Source organism: Arvicanthis niloticus, chromosome 2 (genome assembly GCF_011762505.2).
Source record: "Arvicanthis niloticus isolate mArvNil1 chromosome 2, mArvNil1.pat.X, whole genome shotgun sequence".
Taxonomy (NCBI): Eukaryota; Metazoa; Chordata; class Mammalia; order Rodentia; family Muridae; genus Arvicanthis; species Arvicanthis niloticus.
This window is the reverse complement of record NC_047659.1, coordinates 79,225,452-79,243,089: the sequence shown is the minus strand read 5'-3', so window position 1 is coordinate 79,243,089 and position 17,638 is coordinate 79,225,452. Positions and strand designations below refer to the sequence as shown.

Here is a 17,638-nt window from a genome sequence, read left to right as displayed (position 1 = left end):
CCAGCTGTTTACATAGCAAAGACTTTACCAACTGAGCCATTTCTGCAGCCTCCCTCCCAGCCCCATCTAACAATGTTTATCCTTGAGACATTTATAAACTTCGTCTTTTTTGTGTTCGTGGTTCAGCTGTTCTTTATGACCACCCTGTATATAATAGCAGCACAACCATCCATGCTTCATCATGCTCACCGTAGCCTTTAGCTATCTGACACATGATGCTGCCCCTACATATGATGTCAGATCTCACCAGGGCTTATTATAATGAGACAATCTTCTTCATCTTGAAATAACGTGAGCACAGCACATAGGCAGTGCTCAATAAATGTGTGTCCAATAAAAATAAATGTAGCTTTAGGTTATTGTATCTTATTTTTCACAATTAGAATGATTTATCTGAGAGAATCTGTTGCTAAATTCCTTGGTTCCTTTGACTTTATTAACTTTATTAACATATGGTATTATATATGTTAATAGTTGGCTCCTTTTAATTTCCAAGTAATATTCTACCATATGGATATACCACAGTTTATTTATCCATTCGCCTCATAAAATAGACTTGGGCTGTGTTCTGGTGCTATGAATGATCATGCTATACATATTTATATGTCTCTTTCTGTGTGAACGTAATGTCCTCATTTCTTTAGGGTGAATACCCAAGAGTGGGATTGTTGGTGCATACGGTAAGTATATGTTTAAATGAATGAATAGAAAACTGCAAAATATTTTCAGGGGCTTCTCTTCTTTCTTTTACAAACAGTAAAACGTGAGAAATCTCATGGTCATATGCTTTGGTGTTGTCAGATTTTCATTTTTTTTTTTTTTTTTTTTTTTTTTTTTTTTTTGCCAATTGATTAACTAGTTAACTAATCTTTTTTAGCTGACTGAATAGGCATATGGTGACATTGCACTGTGGTTTGAATTTACATTTGTATTTCTCTCAGACTGACAATGTTGAACGAAGCTGTCATTGACGTACCACCCACTCATCTTCTTCAGTAAAGTGCTTGTTAGTATCTTATTTTGATTTGATTGAATTTTAAAACTCCTATAGATTACAGCCATAATATCCTTTTTGAATACATCATCTGATAATAGTTTTTTCCTGTTCATAGCTTGTCTTTTCATTTCTCAAAGAATATCTTTGATGCAGCAGGTTTTTTATTTTAATTAAATTCAACTTAACTCTCTCTTTCATGGATTAAGTGTCATAGATCAGAACTCTGCCTCATCCTAGGGTATGAGAATCTTCTGCTATGTTCTTTATAAATGCTTTCTAGATTTATGATCGCGATTTAAGGTGATTCCTTTGGAGTTACATACTATATAAGCTGTATGGTTGGTTCAAAAAAATGCAGTTATACATTGGCAGACACCTGTAATCCCAGCCCTCTGGAGACTGGAGCAGAAGAATGATTTTGAGTTTCTGGACTGTCTGGCTATACTAATAAGAGCCTGTCTCAAAAAGATAAAAAAGCAAAGGAAAGGAAAGGAAAGGAAAGGAAAGGAAAGGAAAGGAAAGGAAAGGAAAGGAAAGGAAAGGAAAGGAAAGGAGGTGAATGAGAAGGAAGCTGAGGAGATGGAGTAGGGAGAGGAGGAGAGAGAAAGAGTTAAGAGGGGCACAGAGGCGTGAAGGGTGGGGAGGAGAGAGATGAGGAAGAGCAGGAATTTTCCTAACACAACTGTTGAAATGACGAGCCTCTCTTCAGTGGCTATTTGCTATGTTTCCATAAATCAAGGCTGTGCTTGTGTTGCTCCATTTTGGGCTTTTCTCTTCCATGCACAGTTTACATGCCCAACCATTCACCAGCGCCTCCACATACTCATGAATGACTCTTTACGGTGAATATTAAAAGCACATGAGTCTTCTGCCTTAGGACTGGAATTATTTTCTATTATCATCCCAGGCTATAAAACAGAAAGCGATAAGAAAAGGCTTGTTTTAAAGTTTCATTTGTTTATTTTGTGTTGAGGTGACTTGAGAGTGGATGTCAGAGAACAGCTTGAGAAGCAATTCTCCCTTTCTTCCATGTGGGTCCTGGAGATCAACTAAGGTTATCAGGCTTGGCAGAAGGTGAGTTTACCCTACTGAGCCATCTAGCTAGCTGAGACTGAACATTTCTGAGCAGGGTCTGTAGGGCCGAGAAAGGGGTCTTGGTTTTTGGTAGAAGCACTGGCTGGAAGTAGCCCGGAGATCCTGCAAGAAACGGGCATTTATTCCACTGCACTCCAAGAATCCATGCTCCTAACATGAGGCATGGAACTCCATTAACCTGTGCTGTTCAGTCTTGTAGGATGCAGCCCCTCCCAAAGGGCACAGGTAGAGGGCGGGACTACAGGCCTCAGCCTCAAGAGATTTACATATTAATGAGATACCTGAAGGCCAGAGAGCATAGCCAATTAAACATTCTTCCTCAGCCCCCCCTTTTTCCCTCCCTATTTAACTCAGGTCTGCCCCGAGTTTCATGGGGGTGCACATCCAGATCCAGCTACCATCCACCATGAAAATAAAGCCTGTAAAATTCATGGGCTTTCTCGTGTTATTTGGGCCGTGCCATGAGGAACCGTGGAGAAGGCCTTTAATGAGCTGCTGTAGCAGCAGCTGCTGCGCCTAACTTCCCCCCTGGAGGAACTTTCTGCATTTCCAGCCACCCTACCCACAGAGTCTGTGATTGACAACGGACAGACAATGGGCATTTACATTATTATCTGATTTTTTTTTTTTTAAAAAAAGTACTCCACTTGATATTGTTTTCTCATTTCTGAAGATTTGTGTGTGTGTGTGTGTGCGCGCGCGCGCGCACACACACACACACACACACACACTAAGAGAGAGAGAGACAACTTTAACAACATGTCTATTGTTACCCAGTTAATAGAAGCCAGAGCTAGGTCTCAACCCCAGGCCAGGTCAGTCCTCTGCCTCTTAGGTCAGCTTCTTTGACTTCTGACTTTTGGTGAAATCCTAACTGTACATAGATGCTTTGCTGGACTTAATTTTAAAAAATCATTTCTAATTAAAATACCCACTTGTGGTTTTTCAATGACCGTTTTGTTCCCATGGTTGAGATGCAAACATATTCCTATTTATACAGTCTGAACAGACGGTTTAGTTTGGCTTCTTAGAAAAACAGTGGCAATTTAATAATCTAGAAGTAGGTTGTCACACTGGCTACAAGAAGATAAATAATCAAGGATTATAAGTCCTTAACTTAATAGAACTTATTCTCATTAATTAAATGCCAATTACCTGCTTGTCTTTCCTGGGAACTGGCCCTTGCGATCAATCTTTTCAGAAATATTGTATACACATGCTTGCAGAGGTATTAATATCATCCTCAAGATTTACAGGCACCGGGCCTCTTTGACTTAAGCTGTCCTCAAACACTCTACACTGTAACCGCAGATAATCGCCATAAATTTCCTGATCTTTCACCTCACCGGTTCTTAAATTTCCATTCCTTGACCGGCTTGGGGAGTTCTTATTTATCATACTGAGACACTTCTTAGGGATCTGCGTGCTCCAGCAGGCCCCTGTATTTCAGATCTCTGACCCAGCCTTCTATCTTGGGCACTGGCTATTCACGACAGATGGGAGTCCTTGGGGACTAAAAAGCTAACTTTGTCCTCTGTGTTCACTATGTAAGGACGTAAAGCAAAATCATTGATTTGAAGACAATATAACCTTGTGAACTATCTGGAGTGGCTTGACCCTGCAGAAGCCCTTTGAACACTCTGACTGCTCTAATTCAGGCATTTTGTAGCAGCAAACACTAGCTGACAGAAGTATCCCCATCCAGGCCCTTACCTGCTGGCAACAGGTATCTACGACTTCCCTTGAATTTCTAATCCTCTACACTGCAAAGTCCTTCTACTCAGACTTAATTATGTATTCTATAGTTGCTATAAACATAAGTCTTGCAAATGGCTTCATAGAGTTTTTCTGGAGTAAGTGCTAACTTGGCACTTTAGCTAAAAACAGAGACAGGAGGAAACCAAATTTACTGAAGTGTTAGGTTTTCTTCTAAGTTCAGAGTCACATGACAAAGTTACCCCCATCCTAGCCACTGCTGGAATGTTCTTTTCTGGTTGTTTATTTTAAAAAGAAAACAGGTAGGTCTTTTGCTTTGCATATTTATCCAAAGTAAAATTCAAAGATTATATAAACATAGAAGAGAAAAGAATAATTCTTTGAGGCCCTTACCAAGCTCAGGGTGATTGTTTCAGCAGTGGTTAAAGTTTAAAAGGTAAGATCATGTGTTGGTGCTAGCTCCTTACTCTCCACAGAGGAAGATGAGACATTCATGTACCCAATGTGCATTTCTTCCCTTTTTCCCACCCTTAATTTTGTATTAACTCTGTCGTTCTATTCAGATTGTCCTGTAACTGTAATGCTGTTTTTATGTGCAGTTGGTAATACTGAGAAAAGATTTCTGTGCTATAATTAAGAAAAGGTGCTCACTATAGTATCAAGTAATGCAATTATTTAAGAAACATAGACACGAAGCTCTCAGAAGAGAATAATATTTTCTGTTGGTCTCATGTAACACAGGCTAGCGTCAACCTCACTATGTAGTTGAGGGTTCTTTGAATTCCTAATTTTTCTTTACCTCTTAAGTACTGGAACTAGGGGTGTGTCCCACCATTTTGGGCTTTCAAAATAGATTTCTTTTTTAAATCTAGGTGTACGGGTGTTTTATCTGAATGTATGTCTGTTTACTACATACATGCTTGGTGCCTGTGGAGATCAGAGGAAGGTGTAAGATTTCCCTGGACCCTGACTACAAATGATTGTGAGCTGCCATATGGCTGCCAGAGAACAAATCAGGTCCTCTAGAGGAGCAGGCTGTGTTCTTAACTGCTAAGCCCTTCCTCCAATCTCAAGATATTTAAAAATGTCACAAATGAGACCCCTCTTCCCCCTCTATCTTCTTTCCGATTTCAAACCCTTGCTTTCTGTTCCCTGGATCATCCTCCACTTTGGATCTTTTCAGTAGTTTTTGGAGCATCTCCTGAAGTAACTTTTTCATTTAGAGCACGTAGGTGGCATACACTTGAAAGTTCTTAATTAAAAAAAATCTATTTATGTATGCGTATATTTTAGACAGCGTCTACAGAGCCAGGTTTCCATATGGCCTTCTAAAAGTCTTTAGTGTTCGTTATCTTTCTGATACTCCCCCACTTACCCTGCCCTCCCACCTCCATCCCAATTAACTTGTCATGTTCTACCGCTCTGCTTCTCCAGACTACCTGTATTCTATCCCAACTTCCTTGAAGTTCCACCATGTCCGCTGACAGGTTTCTTGATTTCTATGTGTATCCCAATTTATAAACACACACACACACACACACACACACACATGCACGCATAAGCTAACATCCATCTATAAGAAACAACATGCAGTTGTTGAGACCTGCTCTCTGACCCACGCTTGGAGCTACTGTGTTGCAGACCGTTCAACCGTTCTGCCCTTCGCTTTGGGGCCAAAATGTTGCGGCCCACTCTCTGCTGCTCCGGTCCATGGGTCAGGACCTAGCAAGAGTCGCAAAGAATGGAGACAAGACAGGGTATGTGATCAAGTCCAGTTTCTCGTTTGTTGTCTCTCTTCATGTCTCTCTTATTGTCTCTCTCCTTATTGTCTCCCTTTTTGAAGGGAAGTCCGGGGTATTTATATACTTTGTCATGTGCCTTGTAGGCATGTGGATAACACGTGCCTTGCAGGTGTGGATATGTGGACATGACGTATGCCTTATAGGCGTGTATGGCGTGGATACCACGTACACTGTGCGCCTTGCAGGTGTGGATAGCACGTGTGCCTTGCAGCTGGGCGCACTAAACAGCAAAACAAGATATGTGGGATAAACTAGATGTTTATCACAGTGCTTCATCTGTCGTAGGCTGTTGAAAACCAATTCTCATGTCAGGGTATATGGCTCAAGATGGCTGCAAAGATGATAGCTGCTTTCTAGCCGCTTTCTGCTAAAAGTCAGCTCCCGACATGCAGTCTTTGTCTTTCTGTGCCTAGGTTTACTTACTCAAAAGTGACTATTTCATCCTCCACCTATTTACCTGTGAATTTGACTTTTCTTTACAGCTGAATACTATTACATAGTATATATGTATTACATTCACAGTATGTGCTGACCAGTTGACACCTAGACTTTTCCTATTTGCTGGTTATTGTGAATGGAGCAGCAATGAACATGGACGAGCATGAAATCCCATTTGTCAATAGTTGGTCTTACTGCCTATACTCTCAAGGTCCAATTCAGAAAGGCCTTTCTTGTATCAGTGAGTTCAAGCATACTCTTTACTTTCCTGTCTATGAGATATCAGACCTAAAGTCAAAGTTCTTGATAGATTTGGAGTTGTACAGGGTGAGAGATGAGGATCAAGTTTTATTCTACATGTAGCTAAGTAGGTTGACCAACACTATTAGTTAAAGATGTTGTCTTTCTTCCAGTGTACATGTATGGCATTTATGCCATGTATGGCACCTTTCAAATATCAGGTGGTTGTCATGTGGGCTTATATGTGGCTCATTGCTTTGATTCCATTGACTAATGTGTTTGTTTCTAGACTAGCAACCATGCTGGGTTTTTTTTTTTTTTTTTTTCTACCATTGCTTTTTAATAGAACTGAAAACAGGCATGTTGATACCTTCAGCTGTGGTTTTATTGTTCACAATTGTTTTGGCTATCATCCTGGGTCTTTTATGTTTCCATATAAATTTTGAGATGATATTTTCAATTTCTGTGAAGAACTGCAATGGAATTTTGATGGGGATTGCACATTGACTTGTAGGCTGCTTTTGGTAGCATGACCATTTTCACAATATTAATCCTGCCGATCCATGAGGATGGGAGGTCTTTCCATCTTTTGGTATTATCTTCAATTTCTTCCTTCAGCCTCTTAAAGTTTAATTGTGCAAGTTTTTTACTTCCTCAGCTAGATTTCTTCTAAGGCCTTTGATTTTTTGAAGCATCAGTGAATGCTGATTTTGTCCTCAGAGTGTTTGTCCTGGGTATATGGCAAATTTACTTAACTTTTTTTGTGTTAATTTTGCATCCTGCTACTTTGATGAATATATTGATGAGCTTTATGAGTTTTCGGGTTGAGTCCATAGGGTCTTTTACAATTTGAGTAAAATCGAGTGGGAGGTAATGCCTTTTCCAGATTACTTAAGCTATTAAATAAAAAAGCATAATGCTTGGTATGGCTTAACTCTTTTCAAGTTGTTGGCAAATGTTCCACAGACCACACCAAATGGGAAGAGGAGGGAATCTCAATGGAGAAAGTGCTTCCATCAGATTGTCACATGAGCATACCTGTCGGCCACTTTCTTGATTGGTGACTTACGTAGAAGGGCCAACACAACTTTGGGCAGTGTAGCCTCTTGGCAGGTGGTCCAAGGTTACATAAGAAATGTAAGTGAGTGAGCAGAGAGACCAAGCCAGTAAGCAGTATTTCTCTGTAGACTCTGCTTCAGTTCCTACCTCTAGGTTCTTGCCTTGAACTACTACTGCCCTGGCTTCTATGGATGATAAATTATTACCTGTGAGGAAAAATAAATTTATTTCTCTCCAACTTGCTTTTAGTCATGGTATTTATCACAGCAACAGAGAAGCAAATCAAGACACCATGGCTCTTGGTTATCTTTCAGAATATGATGGTAAGGCCCTATTGCTCAAGATACCACATTCCTAAGTCACAGGACATATGCTGTAGTGACATGGAAGCTTCTTAACTGTCCGTGTTTCATAGTGGTGGAAAGTTCAATGCATACTACTGGAAGAGAAAAGTCTTAGTGAGCTGTGAATCATGTGAAATATATATAATAATGACTGACATGACAAGATATATCCACTGTTGTAATATTGGCATAAATGTCATGATGGAAGTAACTTATTACTTTATGATTGGACTTAAGGCCTGCTCCACAGATGGATCTCATGCCTAGTACTGTTAATTGGGCCTAAACCCTCTAACTGGCTCTCCTACAGGAGAGCCTAATAGTTTCATTCGGCTAAGCGTATGTAATGATAAATTACCCTCTAATATCTTATCTTCACATCCCTAGGTTAGGGCATCTCTCAAGCATCATGAGAGAAGTCTCTTTTTTGCAGTAGATGGTGATTAATATAGAGACTCACAACCAGTCAATGTGCAAAGAATTAAGAGACTGTGTTCTAAACAGGACAACTATGCCACAACCCTTCCCAATTGGCTCAGGAACTATCCCAGAAGAGGGGGCTACAAGGTTATAAGAGTCAGAGATAATGAAAGTCTGCATCAAAACAGTATTTGCTCAATGTGAGAGTACCATTGCACAAATAACACATGTGAATGAATGCACAAGACCTGCACAAGGTCAAGCCAACCCACTCCCAGAATGGAGTGTGAAGGGCCTCAGAAAGTCATAGGCCTAACTAAGGAGTATTGAAATTGATGGGTGTTGGTGCAAGGATAGTCAGCTTTCTTCAGGGGTGTGGCTCCCGAGAAGTTACTCATATTCCAGTAGACTGTCCTATACCATATACATACAGGTAGAACTACATAAACTCAGTAGGCTTAGTAAAACAAATACATGAAGTTGGGAGGGAAAAGTGGTGGATGCAATAGAGAAGGAATTATGGCAGAAGAAATGGGAGTGGATTTAATCAAGACACATTATATGTGTGTATAAAGTTATCAAGCCATAAAAATAATGTATGGCACCTATTTATTTTTCTCTTATACTTGATTGATAATTATGGGTTGAATTTATAATATTAGCTATCAATTAACTCATTTGGGTGAAGAAACCATAATATTGCTTTAACTATTACACTAATTGCTGTATGTTCATTAAACTGTTGTCTGAGTCAAGGAAGATTAATTCACGGAGCAGCAACTGGTATTTATAAAAAGTATGGAGACATCTTTTCATAGTGGTAGTCCATCTGTGCAAACACTGTGCTGCTGTGTCCTTCCATAGATCCAGGGATGGACCTAACTGGAGGAAAGAGGGAATAAAAAAAATTACGGACACAGAAGTTTTGATCCGGGAGTGTGTGCTTTCAGACAGAGAAGCCCAATGTGTTTATTAAGTACAGTCAAACAGGAAAGTGGGGTTATTGTATGTAGCTGAGCAAGGAGGTAGGGTTAATACACAAAGCTTAAAAAGAAGGCAGGGTGATTATATTCAGCTGAACAAGGAGGTAGGTTTGTCAGATCTTGGTAGATTTTTGTACTGGAGCAACCTTCAGAACATAATTACCTGAGAGAGGATGCTAGGTGAACATTTTCTGCACACACTTTCAGAATTTGCACTCGGACCAGGGGAGGGCTTTCTCATCCCTCTGAGCCTTACCAGCAAAAGCTGTTACTCCCAGGGGGCTGAGGTGTTGAGGTCCTTGATATAGTCCCTTGTCAACAGTACACTGTCACTCAGGACTTCATCTGCTCCTTACACTGTGCTAAATTCTCCATCCATTTTCTCAACTGATCTCTCCATTTTAACAGTGAAAGAACTAAGGCTCAGACAACAACAAAATACACGATTTGATCAAAACCTTACAGGCTGTGAGTGAGCAATGGAGTTTGCCTTGAACGAGTCTGCCTGCTTGGTTCCGAATGTGTTTCAGATATAATATTTAAACTGTGAACTGTATACCACTGCAATCATCATCTCAGACTCACTCTTTGAACTATGTATGCTGTGACCTGCTCAACTATGTAATTAAAACCAGCCTACTGTGGTCTTTAATGTGAGCAAAGTCAAACTGTGCAAGAGGCACTCCACAGCTTAACTGGACCAATTCTTTCCTTTAGTTTAACGCATTACAAATCAGCATGGGACTAATGATGGCTGTCAGTACATCAGGGGTTATGAATGACGGTTTGTCCTCATTATGTAAAAGAATAGATTTACCTCCATCTATTCAGTCTTTCCATTTCCAAACCCATGCTGATGTTGGTTAAGTGGCAGGACTGAAATTGTGAGACCACAGACAGGAATAGTAATGGATGATCATCGTGAGGGTTATACTGCAAACGTTTCTTCAACTGTACATTGCTCTGACTTAAATTTAACTTGCTCCATTCTGTCCCAGGAAGGAAGTTCTAGGCTTCCCATGACCTTGGCAATTGTGATTAAATCATTAACATACAGAGACTTGGGGGTACTTGTTGATTGAGTAGGAAGACACGAATCAGATAAATTACTGATGGATTCAAAGGCTTGGATGTCTCTAATTGAAATCTGTGAATCATTACTTAGGATAGCAATCCCAGAGAACCTAGAGATCCACGATTCTTTCCCCTCCTGATCTTGCTTGATTCATGTTATTGATTGTGTTAGTGGGAATTTTGGTTCCTTGGAATAAATCAGCATCCAGCTGAGAGAAATGTTTTAAAGTTTCTTTCAAAAGAAGGAAGAAGTCTTTGGAAGTCCACCTGTATACATGTGTATATAGTGGTATATAGCTCACATGTGGAAGTATACAAGTACAGCCCCTTTGCTGAATATTATGTGATGGTGTGAACCATCTAGAAATAGTTAACTTCCTCACAGTGGGCTAAGGGGCTGACCTCTCTTTAATATGGTGGTAATTGATTTGATCAGTCACATGGTGTGCTCTCTGTTGTTGTTAGGGTTTTTGTTTGCTTGTTTTGTTTTCCAGGAGCCATAGAACAAATACAATGTTTGCGTGTTATTGCATGTCTTATAAAGCATTAATTGTTTGTTAAAGATGCAGTCTGATGTGCCTTTGTGACCATACCTTCTATAAGTTTCATTAAACATTAACCCTTATATTACAATGTAATGTGACAAGGTAGATAGTGTTCTCTTTGCCTTTGGCAAGGTTTGGAAACATTTTAAAAATTAAATAGACAATTTTATGAGGACCTAATCATCTTGTAAATTAAATTCAAGTCTAGAACATATAGGATGACACTTAGTAACATTCTTGTTTTTCATGCAGTGTCTTTATTTTTCCTGTGTCTCACACAGACCACCTATTTTATTAGTTTAAGAACTGTCTAATTACACCGGTAAAGAAAAAAAATTCCATGATTCTCCTTTCTCCCAGAATTAGTATCCTTCCAGAGGAACTAGGAATCATTTCTCACCATCTTTTAAGTGGCTATGTTGTCAAATCTCTACCTTTGCAATGTTGGCAGGCATTGCCCAGAGCAGAATGAAATGAGCAGCGTGTTGCCTGTTTTGTAAAGGTATTCCTGTGTTTATCTTTAGAATTACGTTATCATTTTTCATGTGTAAATGGAGAATGAAGAAAGAGTAGGGATGTTCCATTTTCATTGAAGACACTATCTAGAATCTAAATAAACACATAAATTGGTCGGATCACCAGCGAAATAGCACACTTTCTGAGTAACAACTAAAGCCATAATCTTTAACAATTAAGATTTTGCTTTTGGACAGAACACTTCTGAAAAATATACATGTTAGATATAGATTTTGTGTGTGTAATTTAATAAAGCACAGGTCCCATGCACACCTATCCTGACAACTAAGGTTGACCTGAAACTCTTAACTGTATTAGAGAAATATTTAAAGTCTTGACCTTACAGCTATGTCTTTTAAAATTAATGAGAGGCATATGTGGGAGGAGCTGCTCTGACTTGTGGGAAAGAGAGGGGCACACACGTCCAGAGTTCTAAGTCCTTTGACATTCCTTACTTGGCCGTGCTCCAACACGGGTTTACTGATATTAATATCAGCATTAGTCAAAGACTTTGAAACAGAGAGTGCTCTTATTAACTTGCTCTAACATAGCACCCAGTGGAATTTATAGAGATGAAACTTCCACTTCTGATATTTAGCTTTAGCCAGATTTTATCTACACCTACCATCAAATCTTTATATAATTTATGAGTTTTCCCTGTCATATAAGGCATAGTCTGCAAAAATCATTGGAGAATATTTGGACTGTGCACTACAGGAGGGCAGGTTGGGAAAGAACTCAATAGCACTGTTGAGTTTTATACTTGTGTCTTGGTATAAAAGCAACTCATTTGTCTTGGTGCAGGTTGGACCCCCATGGTTAGTTAAGGTTATTGGGTAAACGTCTGCATGGACTTTCTCTTCAGCCTAACTCTGGACTGAATCTTCTGCTAAGTAAGTACCTAGCATACAATGGCCACATGATAAATATTATTTATCTGTAGCAAGACTCTAGGGGTAGTTTTGTCACCTCCACTCTAAACCTCATCCTTAGGATGAGGATCAAACAGCGTCTCTTTGAATGAGTGTGAATAGTAGAAACAGTTTCTACTAAGCTAAAGGGCTAGCATATGAGTTCAACTGAAGAATGATTATAATTTTTACAAAATTTTGTTGAAAGGAAATCATATAATATTAATACACATTTCCCTGCAGAATTGCCTCTATGTTAGCAATAATTATTTAGGGAGATGTGAGAGAGTGTTTCTGTTCAATTGCTTTTAGCATTCAAAGTGGTCGTCCAAAGTGGTGGTGATGGAGGGGTTCTTTAAATAGCCCCGAGAATGCTGAGCTTTAAAAAACAGTGATGATGTTCTGAGCATCCCAGCCAAGCTATACAACCAACTGGCATGGGTATAAATATTCATGTCAATAAATAGGATACCACTGAGTCCACAGACAGCTAGAATCAACCTGCACAATGTCACTTCACTGGAGATATAATTTGTTGAGGAAAAGCTTCCTGTTAGAGGAATATCCTCACAGAACAGCCTGTGCCCTTGTGTAGAAAAGCTTATCACAGATATTGTGGGGAGGGGGTTCAGTCCTTCTAGTCTCCCATAGAGCCAATAGATTCCATACTAATGAGAGAATCAGACCGCTCACCTTCCTTTATGAAGATGATTTATTAAACAACAACAACCAATGTCGAGAGAAGAACACTCTGCCAATCTAATATAGTTTTTATATCTCAGAAAAGATGACACCAGTGTATGGCTCCCACTTGGACTAGCGTCCTGGTGTTTTTAATATTGGTCATTTAGGCCTTTAGAAAACTAAGACAGTTCTTATCCTCAGAGCACTTTATTTCACTTTTATTAAGGGGTAAATGTGTTATCTATTAGCCATCATATTATCGAGGCATGTATGCCTACCAAGAATAATGCAAAGTCATGTGTGATGTATACTCATTTCTGGTGTCCCTGCCCAGCCAATTTCAACAAATATTCCCAATTGAAACTGTCCAAGTTACAGTTTACACATTTTTGAGACAAGAACTGAGAAGGTAAAAATATGGCACTTTAAAGATTGTTCCACTAAATTAATGCTACAGCCAGAAATGGTGTGTTTAATGGTGCAGACCTGTCATTTGATGCTTTGACCCTTTTATGTCCACTCTCATCTTCATCTGACTAGATAAAAACTATATAGACTGCTTCCTCCTTGAAACAGTGCTAGGTCCTACATAGAGGTACCATACTCTGCTCCCTCAAAGACCCTTTATTGATCTATGCAAAATCCTCAGGGACAGGAGTTAGATATCCTCACCACGGGGAGACAGAGGTCAAGGAAGCAGGTTGGTAAAGTGAAGAAAATAAATACACGCCCTTGTGTATGTGATGAGTGTGATTTCAGGAAAGCATTTTGGGAGTGGAGGTGGGGTGAAGGTGGGGGTGAGGAGGCATCTGACAGGTCAGTCAATATTCCCTCACAACAACAAAGGCTGATGCGATGATTTTCACACTCCTTAATACACTGTTCATGGTCACACCAAATGTCAGCTCTTGTGTCCAAGAGTCACAGCCAAAGTGGACAGACATCTGGACAAGTTTCCCCTGGAAACAGTCATAAGGAAGGTACCAATGCAATCCCTGACTAAAGACACCCTGCAGCACGAGCTCAGAGCAGCACAAAGACAGGAGTGCTCAGGGCAGTATTTCTCCAGAGAGCTATTTCAGATTCCATATAAAAGTAACTGGTGGCCTTGGATAAATCATTCCTCTCATTTATGTGCTGAACGAGAGAAAACAAGTCAACAACTGATGCATGCAAAAGCATTTGGAGGTGATGGATGGGGACATTAGGGTGCATTTCGTCAATGGCATGCCATTAGAGAAAGCCATTTCATAGAGTAAATTAAGAAAACAAACCGGCTACGTGACACACTTGGAGTTGCCACTGGCCACTGTGCTTTTCCTCCTCTTAGAATGAAGCTGCATAGAATTGATGTCAGCACTGTCACTGAATCCCTTCTTTGGGTTAGCTACCTATGTAGCTCTGTCTCTGTCTGAGACTTGGACCTTCACCTGGTACTTCTCTATAACTATGGGCATTTGTGCAACTGGGAAGCCTCTGACCAACCCTGATTTTCCTTCAATGTCTTAAACTGTGACTTAACCCTGTTCTTGCTGTTCCTTCATATGTCAGTAGCTTATTCTCTCCATCCAATTGTAAGATTCTTCTGAAGGAAGTACTGGGTTGTACAAATAAATTTTATTAGCCTACAACTGGTTTATAGCACTCAGAACATTATTTGTTGATTTCATCTGCCATTAACTTTGCTCATTTTCCTCCCAGGCCAAGCTATTGTTTGCCAAACTGATGGATTCACTAAGAAATCATCTCCTTGACTGGAGGAGCTGGAAACACACACGTAAAAGTAATGGACACCGGACTCAGCTCACAAGTACACAAGCAACACTCAGAAAGTGACACAGATGGATGAATGTGTGGGTAGCTACTGCAGCATCACAGGGACTGAGGAAGCTGAGGGAAACCAGAAAACATGAGTTCCTGAAAAAACAGCATGGCCGTCATGTGAGCATGGCAGGGCTGCAGCAGGTGCATGTCTGTGAGCTCAAGCATGGGAGGAGTCTTTGTGTTCCAAGTCACTTGCTATTTCAGGAGCTTCTACTGAAAAGCTCAGCCTATCTCCAGGGTCATTCACTAACATCAATGTAGAGATGGGCCATGAAATCACACACCCTTTCTCCTGGTGAGAAGGTGCTGAGTGCTTAGATGCACCTCATGGTTAACTGTGGCTTCACAAAAACCAGGGCTGATGGATGAGGGGGAGATGCTCTGTGTTTGTCTGCTTAGTCTGTTCCCTCTTTCAGTGCCGCTGTGGCTGTGCCTCCTAATGGAAATGCATTCCTCGCTCACCATCACGCAGACACAGATGTGCTTGGATAGGAATGAGCCTTTACCTCAAGATTTTTCTCTTGTAAGGCTTTTTTTTTTTTTTTTTTTTTTTACCAGAAGGAAACAGGAGGAGTTAAGGGAACCCACCACAATGTTTTGTCAGAGAGTTCAAAGACAGACAGGAATTTTAAAAGCTCATTTTGGGTCGCCAGTGTGGGTTTTATTTCCCTGACATGCCATGCAGTCTCAAGAATTACCTTTCTCGTCTGAAGGGTTGTGACTAACAGGAAGTTAAGATAGATGGTGGGTTTTTAATTTCCTTAAAAGGAAACAATTTTGCTTTAAAAAATTATGATGAGCAGAATAATTAAATCCTCCTTGCAGGACCTCAATGGTATTTATTACCTTCTGAGATATGCGTGGTGAGGGATGAATTTTACCCATTCTACAAGGTGGATCTGGGGCTGGAGGAAGAAAAGCTTGTAGCCAAGGCCATAGGTGTGTATCAGAGGTGGATATCTTCCCAGAACCTGGCAGTTTCCAGAACTTGCACACACATGCATGTGTATGTCAAACAAATGAGAGAGCTAACTGTGTTCTGATGCAGACAGGATGGTACCCATGCAGTCTTCTCTCTCTTGACCAGGAGGAATTGGGTATTTGCAGAGTTGCCACAAGCAGGCTGTTTGACAGAGGGAAAGCTCACCCTTTGAGGAACATCCAGAGGCCCTACACTCTGAGGTTTCGTTGGAACTACCCAGTTTGACCCTCACGGGCTAGTGATAGTCCACAATACAATCTTGCTCTTTCTGGCCAGAGCTGAACTAACAATCCTGATTATTCCTGAAAGCCAAGTTGAAAACTGTTCAAGTTCAACAGTCAGAGTCCAATATCAGTGTGAGGTTCTATCTTTGGTTAGCTTTGTGACCATGGTGAGGGCCAGTGGTCCTCTGTGAACCTTATACGATCTGTAGAGGTGAACTATATATAGGAACCAAGTAAGAGCGGGGGATTCTCGTGGACCTTAGGTAATGGTGCGTCCCATCCTCTATGGAGAAGTGAGGCACACGCTCAGCAATTCTGTTAATGGTTACAAAGTAGGAGAAAAACATTCTGTCTTTAGGCCGATTTCTAGCAAGAAACTGGGAACTTTCTATGAAAGCATAGACAAAGACTTCTGAACCGAGACCTCCCTACCCAGGTGCAGACGGCAGTGTTCAAAGATGCCTCAATCCAAAGACAACGGATACCTCAGTTCACTGTAGCTTAGCAATTAAATAAATGGGGACAGGACAGGAGAAGAAACAGGGAAGTAAACAGAGGGATATTCCAGGTTTACCAGAGACAGGCATTTTCAGGGGACTTGGCAGGGGTGACATCATTCTTGGGCACACAAGAGCTTGATCTGCAATTGACAAACCCCCAATCCTCTCAGCTGACCTGGGTCACAGTCTTATTTACTTATGCAATGTAGATGAAGGCAGATCTAATGCTAGCCATCTGTCAGAGTAATACTGACCTGTCCCTGAAAGGGATTTCAGCAATCTCCTATCATCTTTGTAAGACAAAATAATGTACTAGTGCAAGGGCGAATCGTGCACAAACAGAGCTAGAAGGAAACGGTGAGATTCAGGGAGAGAGACACTGCAAGAGACGGTGGTGAAACCAGTATGTACCATGTTAGCAATCTGGTACTCAAAACCTCTCTCTAATCAGGAATTAAAAGAGCTTTTGCAAGCTAGAAACTAAGGCTCTCTGGTCTGCTTCTCATAAATGCCCTTATTTCGTAAAAAAGGGAGTTGGTTTCAGTTCACAAAGCATGAACACAAACACGGCTCCTCAGGCACAAGGGGAAAAGGGTCAACAGACAGAATCCTGCCTGAGAATCTGAAGACAGGGCAGGGTGACCAAACTGAGAACACACACACACTATTTACCAGATACCAGGCAGATATCGCCATGTCGGAGTTCACATAACATGCTTCTTCCTGAAGACATTCTTGTCCAAGAGGAAGCCAGGATTTGGGCTGGCTCGGGAGCTTCTATGGCCATTGTGGTGTCCTGGGCCTCCATCTTGATGTTGCCACTAAGCCACATTGAAAGGTGCTTCCGTAGGCTCTTACACGAGGCCCTCCGATGTCTCAGGACCCCCAATTTTCTGTTAGCTTGTAGGCATTAATTTTTCTGGCTCATAGAGTTAATAGTAAGGACATCGTGATGGACTCAGATAGAGCTGGCTTAGAACCTTCCATTTTCCTAAGAAAACCTACTCTGTTGCCACTGGCATTACTTTTCTATAAACTGGGGCTTATGAGAGCTTAGAATCTGAGACCAAGATAAAATATGAAACCTGTTCATCAGATTGCCTGGTAATGAAATAGAAAGTGCTAGATTTATAGCCACCATTTTTGAATGATGTCTTGTTATATTATGCTACCAGGAAAGGCTTTTTCAGACAGTCCTTATGGAAACCCTGGAAACAGATCATGCATGTATAGTGTGGCCTGGTTGCAGAAATTTCTGTGGATGGTCAGTCCAATGCTCTAGAT

General features: G+C 40.6%; 1 long non-coding RNA gene across 1 annotated transcript; it reads left to right on the top strand.

The window, feature by feature from the left end:
- Window positions 1-1,664: 1,664 nt before the first annotated feature.
- Window positions 1,665-15,003, top strand: LOC143441387 (uncharacterized). The gene is made up of 3 exons (XR_013108730.1): window positions 1,665-2,071; window positions 12,034-12,122; window positions 14,526-15,003. It is a non-coding gene; the product is annotated as an uncharacterized LOC143441387 (long non-coding RNA).
- The last annotated feature ends 2,635 nt before the right edge of the window (window positions 15,004-17,638 follow it).